Source organism: Halichoeres trimaculatus, unplaced genomic scaffold (genome assembly GCF_033239565.1).
Source record: "Halichoeres trimaculatus isolate MK-OKI-2021-1 unplaced genomic scaffold, fHalTri1.1 fHalTri1_scaffold_21, whole genome shotgun sequence".
In the NCBI taxonomy this organism is placed as follows: domain Eukaryota; kingdom Metazoa; phylum Chordata; class Actinopteri; order Labriformes; family Labridae; genus Halichoeres; species Halichoeres trimaculatus.
In genome coordinates this window covers 13,669,339-13,683,669 of record NW_027437199.1, presented here as the reverse complement: position 1 = coordinate 13,683,669, position 14,331 = coordinate 13,669,339, and the positions used below count along the sequence as shown (strand labels likewise).

The 14,331-nt window shown below is 38.7% G+C and overlaps 1 protein-coding gene and 1 long non-coding RNA gene across 3 annotated transcripts in view; one reads left to right on the top strand and one right to left on the bottom strand.

Moving 5' to 3' along the window:
• The window catches only part of LOC141810306 (uncharacterized), a 51,504-nt gene extending 46,878 nt beyond the window's left edge, over positions 1-4,626 (top strand). Inside the window, exons 4-5 of one of the 2 annotated variants that reach the window (XR_012600078.1) lie at positions 1,176-1,285; positions 3,620-4,626. This is a non-coding gene — a long non-coding RNA (uncharacterized LOC141810306). Of the gene's footprint in view, positions 1-1,175; positions 1,286-1,999; positions 3,425-3,619 lie in introns of those variants that run through there. The other variant, XR_012600077.1, reaches the window with a different exon arrangement.
• The window catches only part of ntf3 (neurotrophin 3), a 42,512-nt gene that overhangs the window by 15,896 nt on the left and 12,285 nt on the right, over positions 1-14,331 (bottom strand). The gene's annotated exons all lie outside the window — the stretch shown is intronic.

Here is a 14,331-nt window from a genome sequence, read left to right as displayed (position 1 = left end):
ACAGAATGTTAGGACTTATGGTCCCGTTTGTTTGGTGACTGAACGTGCATACGGGCCTTGGTCTGTTAGCAAGTAAACCCATATAATAACTTATGAATAACAAGCCATTCCGCATGTAGAAACACAACACAGAATACAACCCAATTTGTGATTGGTCTGTTTGGTTGCTTGCACTAAAAGCATAAAAGAAAGTGTTCTTGTTGCTGTTTGTATTATGCTTCTTCAGTGTTTTCTCACATAATGATTCGATTTTAAATGTTGATTGTTAGCCTGGATGCTAGTCAGCGTCTCATAGACACATACTCTATCATCTTAATCCATCTGGATTCATCTTTTTGCTTTTATCTTTGAATATGCAATGGCATAAGAGCTATTGGACAAGAGCAAGTTAAGCTCTGATTGTCAAATCTTTGCTGATTTGTTTTTGTATCCAAAAATCATCACAAAAAGAAGGAGCCTCATTAACCCCTCTCATAGGTGTGTGTCAAATCACTTAAATTGTCTAATAAGAGCTGCTGTGTAATTTGAGGTTAGGCCCCTTTTTATGATCTAAAGCTCTGCCTTCCAAAGAAAATACAAGCTGAGGGACTGAGGGACTTCTATCAGCTCTGTCAGATAATAGAAGCCATGAAAAAAAAAAGAAAGAACGAACTACCAACTCCATACCTGAATCTCACAAGGTGATTCATTGTGACCCACGTTGCCCTACTGTTGACATGATTGCCGTTGACAGCCCTAATTCAGTAAAACCACTTAAACTTTACCCAAACAGCTCAAGCAGAGAAAGAGGGAGCATGTGTTTGCATGTGCCTATGTGTTGTTCATCAGTGCAAATGTGAGAAGAGCCTGTGGCGATGTAAGTCAGATCATGCCAGAGTTTGTACTCTGTGTCTGTCACAAGGAATGTTAGCCCAAAGAGGGGCCTCAGACTCGAGTTTTTGTAACAGTAAAAACACATGTATGAGTGATCTATGCATGTCTCTGTGAGCAAGTGCATCTGTCTTTCTTAGGGGATCAGATCAATAGGCGCGCAAAAGTCTCAGTGTGCCTTAAAAAAAAGAAAAAAAGAAAAACACTCCTGTCTGGGTGTGTAACAGCTTAATAAGAACCAGAACTCTTTTATCGTCTTCTTTTGTTGGCTTGCATGTCAGTGGCTGTTTGTGTTTGTGTCAAAGGCGGATTATTTGGAGCACAGACAGCACAAATCTGCAGCAACTACTGCACCAGTCTCATAGCTCCAGGGCAAACCAGACATTAATCTTTCTTCAGCCAGATCATCGCTCAGGTAACATGACTTCAACATGGAAAACACAAACAACAACATTCTAAAACATTCTCTGCTTAACAAAAAGAAAATAACGTAGTTCTCCATACACATACATTACAGAGGAGGAATGCAACATGTCACTTGTTATGACGTATTCACAATGACAAATAAATAAATTCATGGTACATTTTTTTCTAGGTTTACCCAATTCATGCTCAGGCTTCAGAGAAGAGGTTGTATCAAATCAGATTTTTTGAGGCCTTTATTTGCTTCATAACTGCCAAAAATCAAGATTATGTTTTTTTTTTGTTTTGTGTTTTGTTTTTAACTTTATAAAACCATCCTCACCTTGAAGAGGCTATTTATGTAATTTCTGTTGTGTTTATCAATTAGGAAGATGTAGGTAGCAATTGAAGTTATATCACTCACAAATTCCACAGAGGATTTTCATAGTAGATGGCAATCTTGTGTGGATTGTATAGAAAAGGGTGCTAAAAAGTCCTAAAAACCTAATTTCCTCTTTTTAAAAAACAGAAATTTAAAGTCGGACAAACTGAGCAGGCTAAAGGAAACAAAAACACGCAGAAAATACTCAGAAATGAGCAGAACTCAGAACAGGCATAACAAGCAGTTCAACCAGCCACAGCCTATAAACAACCTTATCTCCATCTGATGAACTCTGCTGTGTTATAAAACACTCATTTTTTTCCATTTGTGCTTGTCTACATCCAGGAAGAGGACTAGTTGTACAGCCCTGTGAACTACGCTAAAGTCATTTGAGCCAAAATGTGATGAGGAAACAGAAGCCCTGCAGACTGCAAACTTTCATTTGTCGACAAATGTCCGTCAAAAAATGCTTTTCTATCCATAGCTAATAATTATTACAACTGAAATAAGCTGAAATGACTAGTTTTTAATTATCTTGATTATTAGAAGACTGTTGTTGATTTATGTTTCCATTGGTTTTTAATGCCACATCAGACAGTTACAGTCCTGCCTGTCCTGTTCATTTGTGCGTTGCCTAAAGGAGATTACTGATGTAATGTAACCTTATACAAGTGCGGTGGTGATAACATGCCCATAGTTGACTCGATTATTATGATCACACGCCTCTGCTCAATCCTCAGGAACTGAATGAACAGGGAAAGTGCCATTTACTTGCAGTCGCAGAGTTGCATGTCAGAGCAAGACAGAGAGTAGTCCACCCATTTGATCAACTTAAAGGAATGACAGAAACGGCTCATTTGATGTCTGACAGTAAAGCAGTGCAAAAAGAGCCAAGATGTCAAAATGTGCGAACAAGGGAAAAAGTAGAGAGGGAGGGAAAATTTACAGCAGCGTATCAATCCCTTCCACTTAATTTGGTTTTACAGTCCATGAACTCATCAACCTCAGACACACGTCTCAGCACTAAAAACCTGCACGGCATCATTAGTTTACTAACAGACACAGCACGCTATTTGTCCTCTCCATGCTGTTTAATGTTTGGTTTTACACAAAAAAGAAGCCCAGAGTCATGATAGCAAATGCACCTAAGTTGAAGCTGCTGTAAAGAATTACAATTTTGTGAAAATCTTGGTGACCCCTGCAAATGAAACAACTTATAGCTCATCCTGTATTTGACATCTGTGAGCAAAAATTCTGAATTGGGAAGCTTCACATCTGCAAACTGTTAAGCACCCAGTCAGGTACTGACATGGTTTAGGTAATTACACAAACACACACATAAATAACCAGACAGAAACAATGGGTATTTCTGCTGATGTGCCTTCTAGCTTTTGGAGTTTATACAGAGATGTTGGTGCCAATTAAACCTTGTGTGAATTTAGACCCACCCAGGCAAGCTATGGTTAAGGATCTTCAGTAAAAGTTATTGGGGTTCAGACATGTTTAATTCTTCAGACTTCATTTTTTTAGTTGAATTGAACTTAATCAGGCAAATTCAAAACTCAGGTGAAATTGTCATTGCAGGAATGACCCTTTTTGTTTTTAGTGGTGGTTTGAAGTGTTTGTCAACAGTAAGTTTGAACAAGGGACCCGGAGTAACCTGTAAAAAATGTTACCATGAAACTTTTCCAAGTAGCTTATAAAGTGTTGATCTAAACAATAATGCCAGTGTACCAATACATGTGGAATTATTCAGAGCTTTATGTCACAGTCACACAGCATCTTTGGTTTAACATACTGAGGGTGGATTCATCAAGAATGGTGCATAGATGCTAATATCACAAAGATTTCAGCACCATTTGCCCAAGCTGTCTGATCCATCTCCAGGTCTGATTCGCAAAGCCTATTTCACTGTCAAGGCAAAAAATCCTGCTAATTTTTGCTTGTTTGTGCATTTTGCTCCAGTTGCAGAGAGAAGCTGTCAAAATCATTGCTCTCTGCTGTACAGAGCTGTGCTGTGTGCTCTCATCCTGATTGGGCCCAAATCCATTTTCTGCAGCCCAGAGTGTGGAGCATTCAACCCTTTGCGTGTGTTGAGTGAATTAGACAATTAAGGGGGCGGGGCTGACTGGCATCCCCTGTGGGTTGTTTCACTATTTCTGAGTACATCCTTCAACACTTGTAAAAAAATAAACAAATGGGGAGAAAAAAGCCGGAACTATTCCTTTAATGCAGGATGTTCAGATATTATTCCTGATTGCTTGGTTTGTATGAAGACCAATTTATACCTTATCAAAGGCACTTACGCATGTGGACATTAGGTTTCTTTTTATTTAAAGAGTGGGAACAAACACTGAGAAACTGATAATTGCCAAGCACACAGTAATGTAGACTCACTGTTGCCACAACAAAGGAGAAACAATAACACAGTGTAATATGCAAGTACAATCAGTAGGTGGAGGAAAGTCAAAGAACTGAAAGAGTTTGGTAAAGTGGAACAAAGAAGAAGCTAAAGGTAGAATAAAAGTGAAAGCAGATTAAGTTATTTAGGAAGTTGGGCTGAAAACGATGTTGGCCAGCATTGCACTGTCTAACCTCTGAACTGATTGTAACTAGGGCGCCAGCCTTGTAATCTACTGGCAGTAATGCTGAATAAGGCGAGCCAACTGCTGTCAAACACAACAGCTGGGAAGGACAGAGAAAAACTCTTGACCTAGTATTTTAGTCCTTCAGACAACAATCTAAATTGCCGAATAAAAATCAATAACCAAGCACAACAGCAGACGATACATGTGGTCTATCCTCATCCTGTTATACTGGAACCAAATAAGTATCATGTGATATAATCATTCACTCTGAAGCAAACAGACCTGACATTTACTGTTACAGAAAGTAGCAGCGGGCAAACAAAGGTTTCCTCCAGCTGCAGTGATGGTCGGGACAACAAAATGATCCATCACTAGCAACTGATTAGAGCTGAAATCGAACACAACAGGTCTTTTTCCGATCCTTGGTTTAAGGCCAGGTGATTAGAGCCATGTTTGGATACCAGGCTAAAAATGTACAACTGCTTCGAACTAATAAAAGATTCCTTGTTGCATGTGGAGAGATCCTGCAAAATCCCCGGCCTTTGAGAATCTTAGTTCAGTCCACCCAGCCTCGCATTAGCCCGGGTAAAAGCAAAGCAGCAGACTGCAAATTTGAATACAAAAATTAACAGTGTGACGATCTCCTTGATTTCTGCAACAAAAAACATACTGGATGCTGCTTGAATCGATCTTTTAAAAACTTGAAAGTCTAGTTTTACATTTTTCTTTTCAGTGGGTCAGACAACAAACCAGACAGGTCTGTTTTTAGCCCATTGTTGCATGTTGATGCAATTGGCTCGGAGTAATCAGCTGTGCTACTGACTCAGTTACACAACTGACACTTGTAGCAAGCTGATTAGTGAAACTGGTTGACAATGTGCTTTAATTAAACCACAGCTATGTTGAAGCTGGCTGTGTGGTTCATGGTGGCTCTGCCAACTCTTGTCGTAAGTAGTGCTGCAGAGGTTTTATTTAATACATGCTTCTTCAAGAAAACATACCAGGTCTTGTTCCAACCTATCATCTTATTCTGTATGACTTATGGCCACATAGCAGCACAAGTTTATAACAAAGTCTTAACAACACACTTTGAAGGCAGTGTGTAGAAATACAAATATCATGAAATGTCTAGTGTTCAGGTTTGTATACTGAAACTCTTCCTTGCTTCAACCCTTCCATGAGAAAAATGACAGTGGCCTATGAGGTCAAGAAGCTCCCTTGAAGCATGATAATAGAATCATCATTTGCCCTTTTGCCAAAAAAATACATCCATGCAATTGTTTTGTGCAGTACAACCACATTATTTTCTTTTTTGTGCTTTTTGTTGTAAGTCACACATACACAAACTATGAAAATGGAACTGACATGAGTTTGTTATTCTGTTCTCAAGTAGGAACTTAGCATTTCAAGGAAAGGAACCTACTTCCACTAAGGTCCATATTTGGGGGATTAAATACTCCTCATACATATAGATATTAATTTACCTATTCCACCACTTAATGCAGAACACACTTTACCTTCATTTTTTGTTAGTGTTGTGCTCTGGCTTGTTTTCTTGCTCTATAGTAAAGCCACACAAATCACCCAGCTGCCATTAACCAGGAAGGAAGGCTAAACAAGCAGTCCAGATATCTAAACAACAACGAGGTGATAAGTGTTATACTGTTCCTCTGGTACTCCCGCTCTCTATAATGTACAGCTCCAAAAAAAAAAAAAAACCTCTTACCCTTATTTCAATCAATGTCTGAAAAGCTTTGTTTCAACTGCTGTCTCTTTAAGACTTTCAACCCCCTTCTCTCTGACTGGCTTATTGGCAGAATTCTCGGCACACCTCAGTGTTTGAGGCCCGCCCCTCTGACATGTCATCAACCAGCTAGGAGATCCTAATGTGATGACCTCATCAGTCTCGTGAAGATCTTGTGCTATTTTTAGAAAAGACTGTTTAATTTCAACTTCAACATACGTAGCAGTTTGGGAATCTGAACACATTTAGAATGAACACCCAACATTGTTACTTTATATTCATACTTAAAATATGGGAGGGCATAATCTCCCCTCTTTAAACTCCTACTGTACTGAGAGTCTGGACCAACCAACAGTGCCTGGCCAGTTGCCCTGAAACACTTTAGTCCACATTAGTCAAACGTCAGGGAGGCTTCTGACACCAAACCAAAATGAGGCGATTGATTGAGAGTGATTACTTAGTTTTTAGTATTCTGTATAAAATTTAATCACCATCATTTTGAGACTGTCAGTAACTAAAAGTACACCTCTGCTCCCTTTAACTAGAACATTTTCTCCTGGTGGCTCAGCGCAGGAACCCTGCTGGCATAGAAAACCAGAACTGCATCAGCTGAGCAAGATGGCGATGGATGATTTGTGGTACAGTTACCGTGGAGACCCCTGTGATGATGTAGCGAGACTGGTGATGGGGCTTAAGGAGCAGTATGCCAAACAGGCAAATCCTCTACAGGGATTTTCACTCGGCAATGTCTGAGCCTTAATGCTGTCCAATTGAATCCAGATGTTACAGCGTGAAGTGTGTGTGTGTGGGAAAGGGGGTGTTTGACAGAGCAATACAAAGAAGAAAAAGAGCAATGAAATCACAATTTATCTTAAATTTTAAAACTCTGATGGGCTTCAAAAGGATTTAGTCATGACTGGGGACAAAAACCAAACTCAGCAGCAACAGGCACCCCACGTCACCTGTTGCACATGCAGAAAATGCAATGTTCAAAGGGAGAGAAAAATCAGGGAGGTATTGATCTTTCATTCCATTGGAAACAAGTATACAAAACTACTAAGAAAGCATTTCCTGTCTTTTTTTGTTTACAATATGATTAAATAATATAAACTCGCACAAGGAGCTGCGTAGAAGTTTGTTTTGTGATTAGACGCAAAAGGAATTTGATTTGGCAGTTTAGGGGTTTTCAGTCAGCATGGTGGTAAAGGTGCTTGCAGAGGTTGTTGCTTTCATGGCTGTGTTGCCAGCTCAGCTCATGACTTTTATCCTTTTCTGCATGCTGTTTGTCGCTCTCTTAATTCTGACACAAGCACTTCTGACTTGTGAACTGACATGTCCGCAAGTTTTTCATGGTGAAAAGTGAATGGCAATGAAATACTTGTCCATTTTGTGCTGGAAGCAGTTATCTACCTGATGCACTAGCTTAGATTAGCACACAGACACCTTTTGAAATGTTAAAATTTTAGGTAGACTTATCTGCACAAATTTCATTACGCTAGCATAATGATTTGCTTTACAAACCATTTGTTTTTGCTCGCAGAGTAAACACCAACTGCACTTTGTGATTTTGACTTCCATGTAGGTTGCCTATCCTGTGTGTCTTCCTCCACCTCCCACCCCACTCTCTCTTTGCCCCCAGGGTGTTACGCTAAGTGAAGGGAAGGGCAGAATTCCAATCATAACAGTGAATTATCCTTTGAACGTTTTGCTGTCTCCTGCCAGGTGAGTCATCTGCGTTCGTGGTTATCCTTTGAGAAAGCTAATTTATGCCAGTGCGGTTCCAAAAGTAAGCGTCCTTTGTGTTGCTTGTTTGTGAGGGATGTTAAAAGTGCAAGTTAGCTTTGCTGTTGAAGCCATTGCGGAAAAAGGAAGATTAGTAAGCATGCTAAGGTCAAAGTGCTGTGTTTTCATCAGGTCTGGTATGTAAGGACATGTACATACCTATGTACATACACATACCTACAGGGACGCATTCCTTTGGCTGTCAGAAAAAACAAATGAGAACACACACCTTGCAGCAAGTAAAACTCATAGAACCACGGAGACAGAATATTTCCAATCATTTGTTTGCAACATGACATTTTGATTGCTGTTACTGGAGCAGACGATGCACGATTGTAAATATACTGCAAAGATAACCAGTGAGAGCCAGTCTGATTGGTTAAGTGCTCACAGACTTGGGTCTTATTGTGATCATCTGCTTAGATGGAGTCATGGTGACATTTTTGTTTATCTTGGTCAGCCAACCAGAGATCCTGGCAGGCCTATGAACTCTAGCACTGGTTAGAGTCCATTATTTAGTCTGACCATAATCTAACATCCACAGTAAAACAGGATCACTAAGTACAGCTCACAGAAAACTTTCCACTCTAACTTTCTGTGGGATTGAATTCGATGTAAATCATGTATTAACCCATGACAAATTCACTTAAGTGACAGCACACGAAATAAACATTCTAGGAATTGATTTCACCTTACAACTTCAGGAAAGAAACCCCCAAATTAATGCAGTTAGCGGCTATGAATTGCAATGTCTTATAGCTACTGATCAGTAAAAATGGAGAAAAGTTAACTTTGGGTGGCCATGATGAGTCTTCAATTAGTGCTAGAGTAATGGAGTTAAGTTCAACGCCACGGCTTGGATGCGTCTAGGCATTAGCGAGGAAAATGGACCATTTGTAGTAACGGTGAAAAATAAAATCAATTAGCGCTATGCATGAGCCAGGTTAACGGCCCAAAAGAGAATTCAATTTAATGGGAGTAGACCCCACCATTACAGGCACAAGACAGGGGAGCCAATTAAGATTTCAAACTGATGGTGCTCACTGCAGTCAGTTCTACAATTTTGATTCCCTCTTTGATTTTTGTGTGTCTGGGTTCTTCCTAGATGTGTGTGGTGAAATGCTGGAGTTCATAAACTGCTTGTAGAGTTTCTCATCTAGTTACTGTCGCATTGCTGCTGTGCTTGTTCCGCAAAGAAGCTTTCATGTTGCTTACTTTAGTTTTGAGGTTTTCTACTGTGCGCTTGGAAACTCACAAACATTAAATCTCAACATCACCAAACTTCCCCTTTCTCTTTGGTTTTTTTTTTAATCTAATTGACCAGATTTTAGCTGTATGAATATTATTATTATAAAATCTCCATTTCATCCCTGAAAAATGTTTTTGTGATCTTCTATTAGTCACACTGTTACCGTGCCAGGTTTATCGCCGTTGATGAGTGGTAGGCATGCACAACTGGTATTTGTTGGATGGAGTTTTCCAGGAGGTTTCCCATAATTATGGCATTATCTGCACCTGTGTTGCTTTTATGGTGTAACTAGTTAACTGGCTGATTATTTGCAGTTGTGCATGCAACTAATGCAGCCAAACAGTACGTTAGGACTTAAGGTCCGTCGACCAGTACCATAATCAAGAGCCTGCCTGCAAGTGCTTTCACATATTATCCCACTTAAAGAAACATTGCTGCAAAAGGCAGGGGGGAGGCATTCTGATTCTGAAGTCCTGGTTGCATAAGTGTAAACAACATCAAGATGAAATACTGGTACATATACAGAAGAAAATTAGATGAGTAAGTATTTGATCAAGAAGTAAACTGAATCAGCATGTGAGTGAAACTGGATGTGATCAAGAACTCCACAGGGACTAATGCTGTTGAGAGGACTTACAAATGTCTTCTTAAGAAACTAAATGGCCTTTTCTTTAAAACAAATCAATAAATAAAACTCTATTCCTGTTCTAATAAGACAGTATCTTAAACCGTAATAATGTAATTATAGCGGCAGGGGACTAAACGTTCATATGATCAGAAGTCTGAGAAATTAAATCACATGCCACTAACTGCAGCTGTCCAAAAGACCACCTGAGGCTCATAAATCTCCGTAGAGGCCCACTTTGAGATAAACAGATTTTAACCAACTGTTGAATAAAACCATTACACAGACTTGTGCAAAATTTAAGATTGGCAGTTTGGTTCTTTTTAGTGCTTTTCCTATTTCACAGCACTTTGGGGAGGTTAATATTTTATATGACTCTCTTACATAAGCTAACCTGGCATAAGAACTTGTAAGTAATTAAGGTGACACCATTTTGAGTGATAGGTAAACATCTAGCCGTGTCAAAGTGTCAAATTAGGTTGTGTTTGTCTTGGTTCATGTTAAGGATTTTGTATCCAAACATCATAAAATGGAATTTATTGCACTATCAAAATGTCAAAGAAGACAGTGCCCCTGTTTCTTCACTGGGTGGAACTCTCCAATCGTATTTACGGCCCAGATAATAAATTGTCAATAAACAGCCAGATATTAAAGTAGCTTTGGGCAAAAATGTACAGTTTTCATATTCAGGTAATGGCATTGTTTCACTCTCCCATCCTGAGAAAACAAAACAAACAAACAAAAAAAAACAGAAGAAAAGAAAAGAAAAGTGGCAACAGCAAAAATGCTGAACTCAAAGCCGACGTTTAACATACTGACAGGTCATACCACATTCAAATATAGTTTAAACTCATAACTCCAAGTATTTCCAAGCTTCTGCACTGATCCTGTGAAACATTATTAAATGAGTTTATATTGTTTCTTAGGGTCAAACCAAAGCTTTTCTTTTTTCTCCACCTGTATGACTAGTTACCTCACTTTCAAACGTAAAATCCTTGTTGGACCCTGCTCAGTATAGCTAGGACTAAATGAAATGCACATAAGAGGAGTATTGATGATGCAGGAGTGTGTAACCACGTTTACAAAACACCAGAGTGGGTGCTGTGCCACTGCAACATGTCTCTGTTTATTCGAGCTCTAACACTTCACACTGGGAAATGCTCAAATGAGTGAAACCAGCTGCTGAAGTGTTGGGTGGCATCGTGATCTTACAAACTCCTAACCCTCTGTGACACATGATTGTTCCTCTGTGTCTGTCGAATACACAAGTGCAGAAGTGTTGACACATGCATGAGTCGTCCTTGTTTGAAAAAAGAAATGGATCAAGATGCCTCTTTCTGATTCCTTCCTAAACAACAGGCCAGATCAGCAGTTTAGTGAGGGGCGGAAAGACTGTTTTGGAGGTTGTAGTTTTGTGGGATCCCTCCATTCAGTGGAGTGCTGGCACAGGTGAAGTGCGATGGAGCAGTTTATAATAACCAACCCAAATCAGCCACAGAGATCAGGGAAGCTAATCCAGTGTCAAGTCTAATAGAATCACAGATACAAGAATAGACTGCAGGCTCAACTGTAGCTTTGACCTTCCTTCATTGTGTGTCTTGGTGTGTTTGTGGTGTGTGTAGCATGGTAGTGCCCTGGGTTAATGAAACCAGGGAAAAGGTTTGATTTCTCTTAGAAGCACTGTGTAAAAACATTGGTAGAGCAGCGCATTGACATATTTCACAATAATTCACCCCTTTTTTGTAAGGGGTTCAAAAATGTCCTTGTATTTGCCCTAAAAAACCACCTTACTGCAGAAGTCCTTTTTTTCTGTTAGTGTGCTGGCTCCTTAATGGTTGCCAACAAGCAAAAGAAAGAAGCAGTGGGAGGGACATTGACAGGTCAGCAAATACCTGATCTCTAGGAACCAGGACATGCTTTATACACATATGCATAGAAGGCGGCAACAGACTTCAACAAGTTGGTAACATCTTTCTAATACTTCAGAGGACACATTAATCAGAGCTGGTTTACTACTAGCTACTATGTAGTAGCTATAGCAGCTAGCTTTTAGGGGTGGGAGAAAAAATAGAAAAAAAAAATCAATATATCTGGATTTTTTTGCTTGACAATATCAAAATCAGGATTCTTTGTCAAAAAAAACTATTTTTTTTCAAATTCAAATATTTCAGTCCTTGTTTATAAACTTCATTGGAAAGAAACGCTTTCCTCCAGCAGAGGGTGAAATGTTTCTCTCTGACCCACGTGATGTGCATTTTATGGGAAAAAATGGCTCCTGATATAGTCTGTAGACATCATCATCATTATTTAACTTTTTTCACACAGTCTGGTGTTAAAAATAATTAAAAATCACAAAAATTGTAAATATCGAAGATTCACAATTTAAAATGAATCAGCACCCCAAAAATCGCCATATAATTGAATCGTGAGGATTGCACATCGTCCCAGCCCTACTAGCTTTAAAGGTGACAAAACAAAACACTAAACCAATGACTATCATTTTACTGATACCACAAACTAGGTCACAAGTAAAACTGAAAGCATGACAAAGGTTTATGTCTTGAACTCACACATGAGCATAACACAAAGTTTTATCTTAGTTCTGTTTGGGGTTGTGGAAATAAAATAAACAACAACAATTCATCTCAAAGTAACCCTGCATCACAGCAAAGAGAGAAGATCGAGGGTAAACAAATGTCAGGCAGCTCCCTTTTCCCAGTGACCCCCGGGTAGGTTGATTTGATCACGAGTCCTAAAAACTAACAAAGACATTAGATAAGGTATGGACAAGTATTTTGCACAATGAGTCACATGCTGCGCACATGATTTCCCAGCTTGATAAGAATGAACTGGACCAAATCTCTACAAAGTTATCTACAATTAAAACATAGAAATACCAAGTTTCAGGGAAAACAACTCAACATGAGGCTAATGACTTGATGTGATCTATTCTCTTTGGGGAAATTTGTCATCTGACTCAGGTCTTTAAATAATTTTTCCAGACCTTGTCTTCCATGGTTAAATGAAAATCGTGAAAGCCACACACACAGTGAAAACTGAGCTGATATATTATTTTGTCCTTTTTCCCCTGAATGCATTTCTGAATACCGACATAGACAAGTAATGATCGGTGTTGTGTCCAAAGTTTATCTTTTCAGCTATTTGTTTTTTCAGTAGAGGACTTGATAATTCAATACCCAGCCCCAAATTGCTGACATTTCCTAACCTAAATGAATTACTGTATTCTTCCATTAAATCATAGACAGATAAGATCAAAAGCCAAAATAAAAAAAATCCAATTCAACATGAAAAAATCTCTAGCTTTGAAAACTTAGAAACACATGTTTTAGATATTTGGCTAAAGGCTCAAATTTAATCACCAGAACATGCAGAGAAAATCTGCTCTGTGAAAGATAATGCTGCTTTCAAGACCTCCTGAGATAAAAGGGCACAGGGCAAAGAAACACTGAATAAACACAAAACTAAAACCATTCAACATCTTTCAATTACTAATTACGAATCATTATTCCCAAAAACTCAAGTTTTCAGCCGCTATCTGACCAGAGAAAAAAAAAAAAAAAAATTCTTGAGAGCTGGCTGCATCAGCTCCACTGACTAATTCTGATACTATAATACTGGCCATGCCCAATGCCTGAAAGGTGCCATTAATCCAACTTCAGCTGTGGTAAACAAAGTACTACGTAACTCTGTGCACCTTGAGACCTTTTAACTTCTCCCCAAGTTGGAGTGCTTCTTTGCTGTCCACAGAGTGAACAAAGCTCATGTTATGGTTCACAAGTTGCAAATAAAGTAGTTTAATCTTCAGTTTATACATATTGAAATGAGTCATATGTTTTTAAACAGGCAATAAGTACTCTTTGCATTATTTTGATCAACAAATAGGCTTTCAATGACCAGCATACCACAAAAACCTGATTTCTTCAACATTTAGTGTCTTAGCTTTTTTTGGGACAGTATGAAATGTCACAGATACATGAACATGTTTACACCCAGAGAAATATGTTTAATTTTTCCTCAATATCAGATTCATTAGCTTCTCCATAAGATACTTCACCAAATGAATAGATAAATAAATCGAAGCACCTCGTGTTCAGATAGCTGATATCACACCATCAATCTTTCAAACCTGGGGACCTGAACTTTAAAGTAAAATCAGTCAAAACTTAAAAAGTCGCTTTGATCCTGTAAACTATTTGTTGATGTCACGGTACACACTGCTGTCAAAAAGTAATACACCCGTATGCCTGAAATGACTCTTCCACTGACAGTTAATCTCTTGATCTTAAACAGCATCACACGCTGGATCGCCTTTTTGCCCCTTTTGATGCAGATCACTTTTAGTTTGATTTGATAAATAAGTTATAGTAATAAACATTGACCTCAGAGGCCAACAGGCAATAAAAACAATGAATAGCTTCTATGTATCTTGATTATAGATGTAAGGGATAAAACATAAAAGATAATTTATTCACTAAGAAACTGGACAGCATATTGGAAAGCACACCATTCAAATAAAACAATATTGTAGTGTCAAACATCAAACCTATCTCTACAATGGTCTTTGAAGATATTCAAACCACAGCTCTCAAGAGGTTATCATTTCAGCTGTGTTCTGTCTATGCCATGCCTACAATGTCAAATCTGCATTTTTCTTGCTCAAAATTTAAT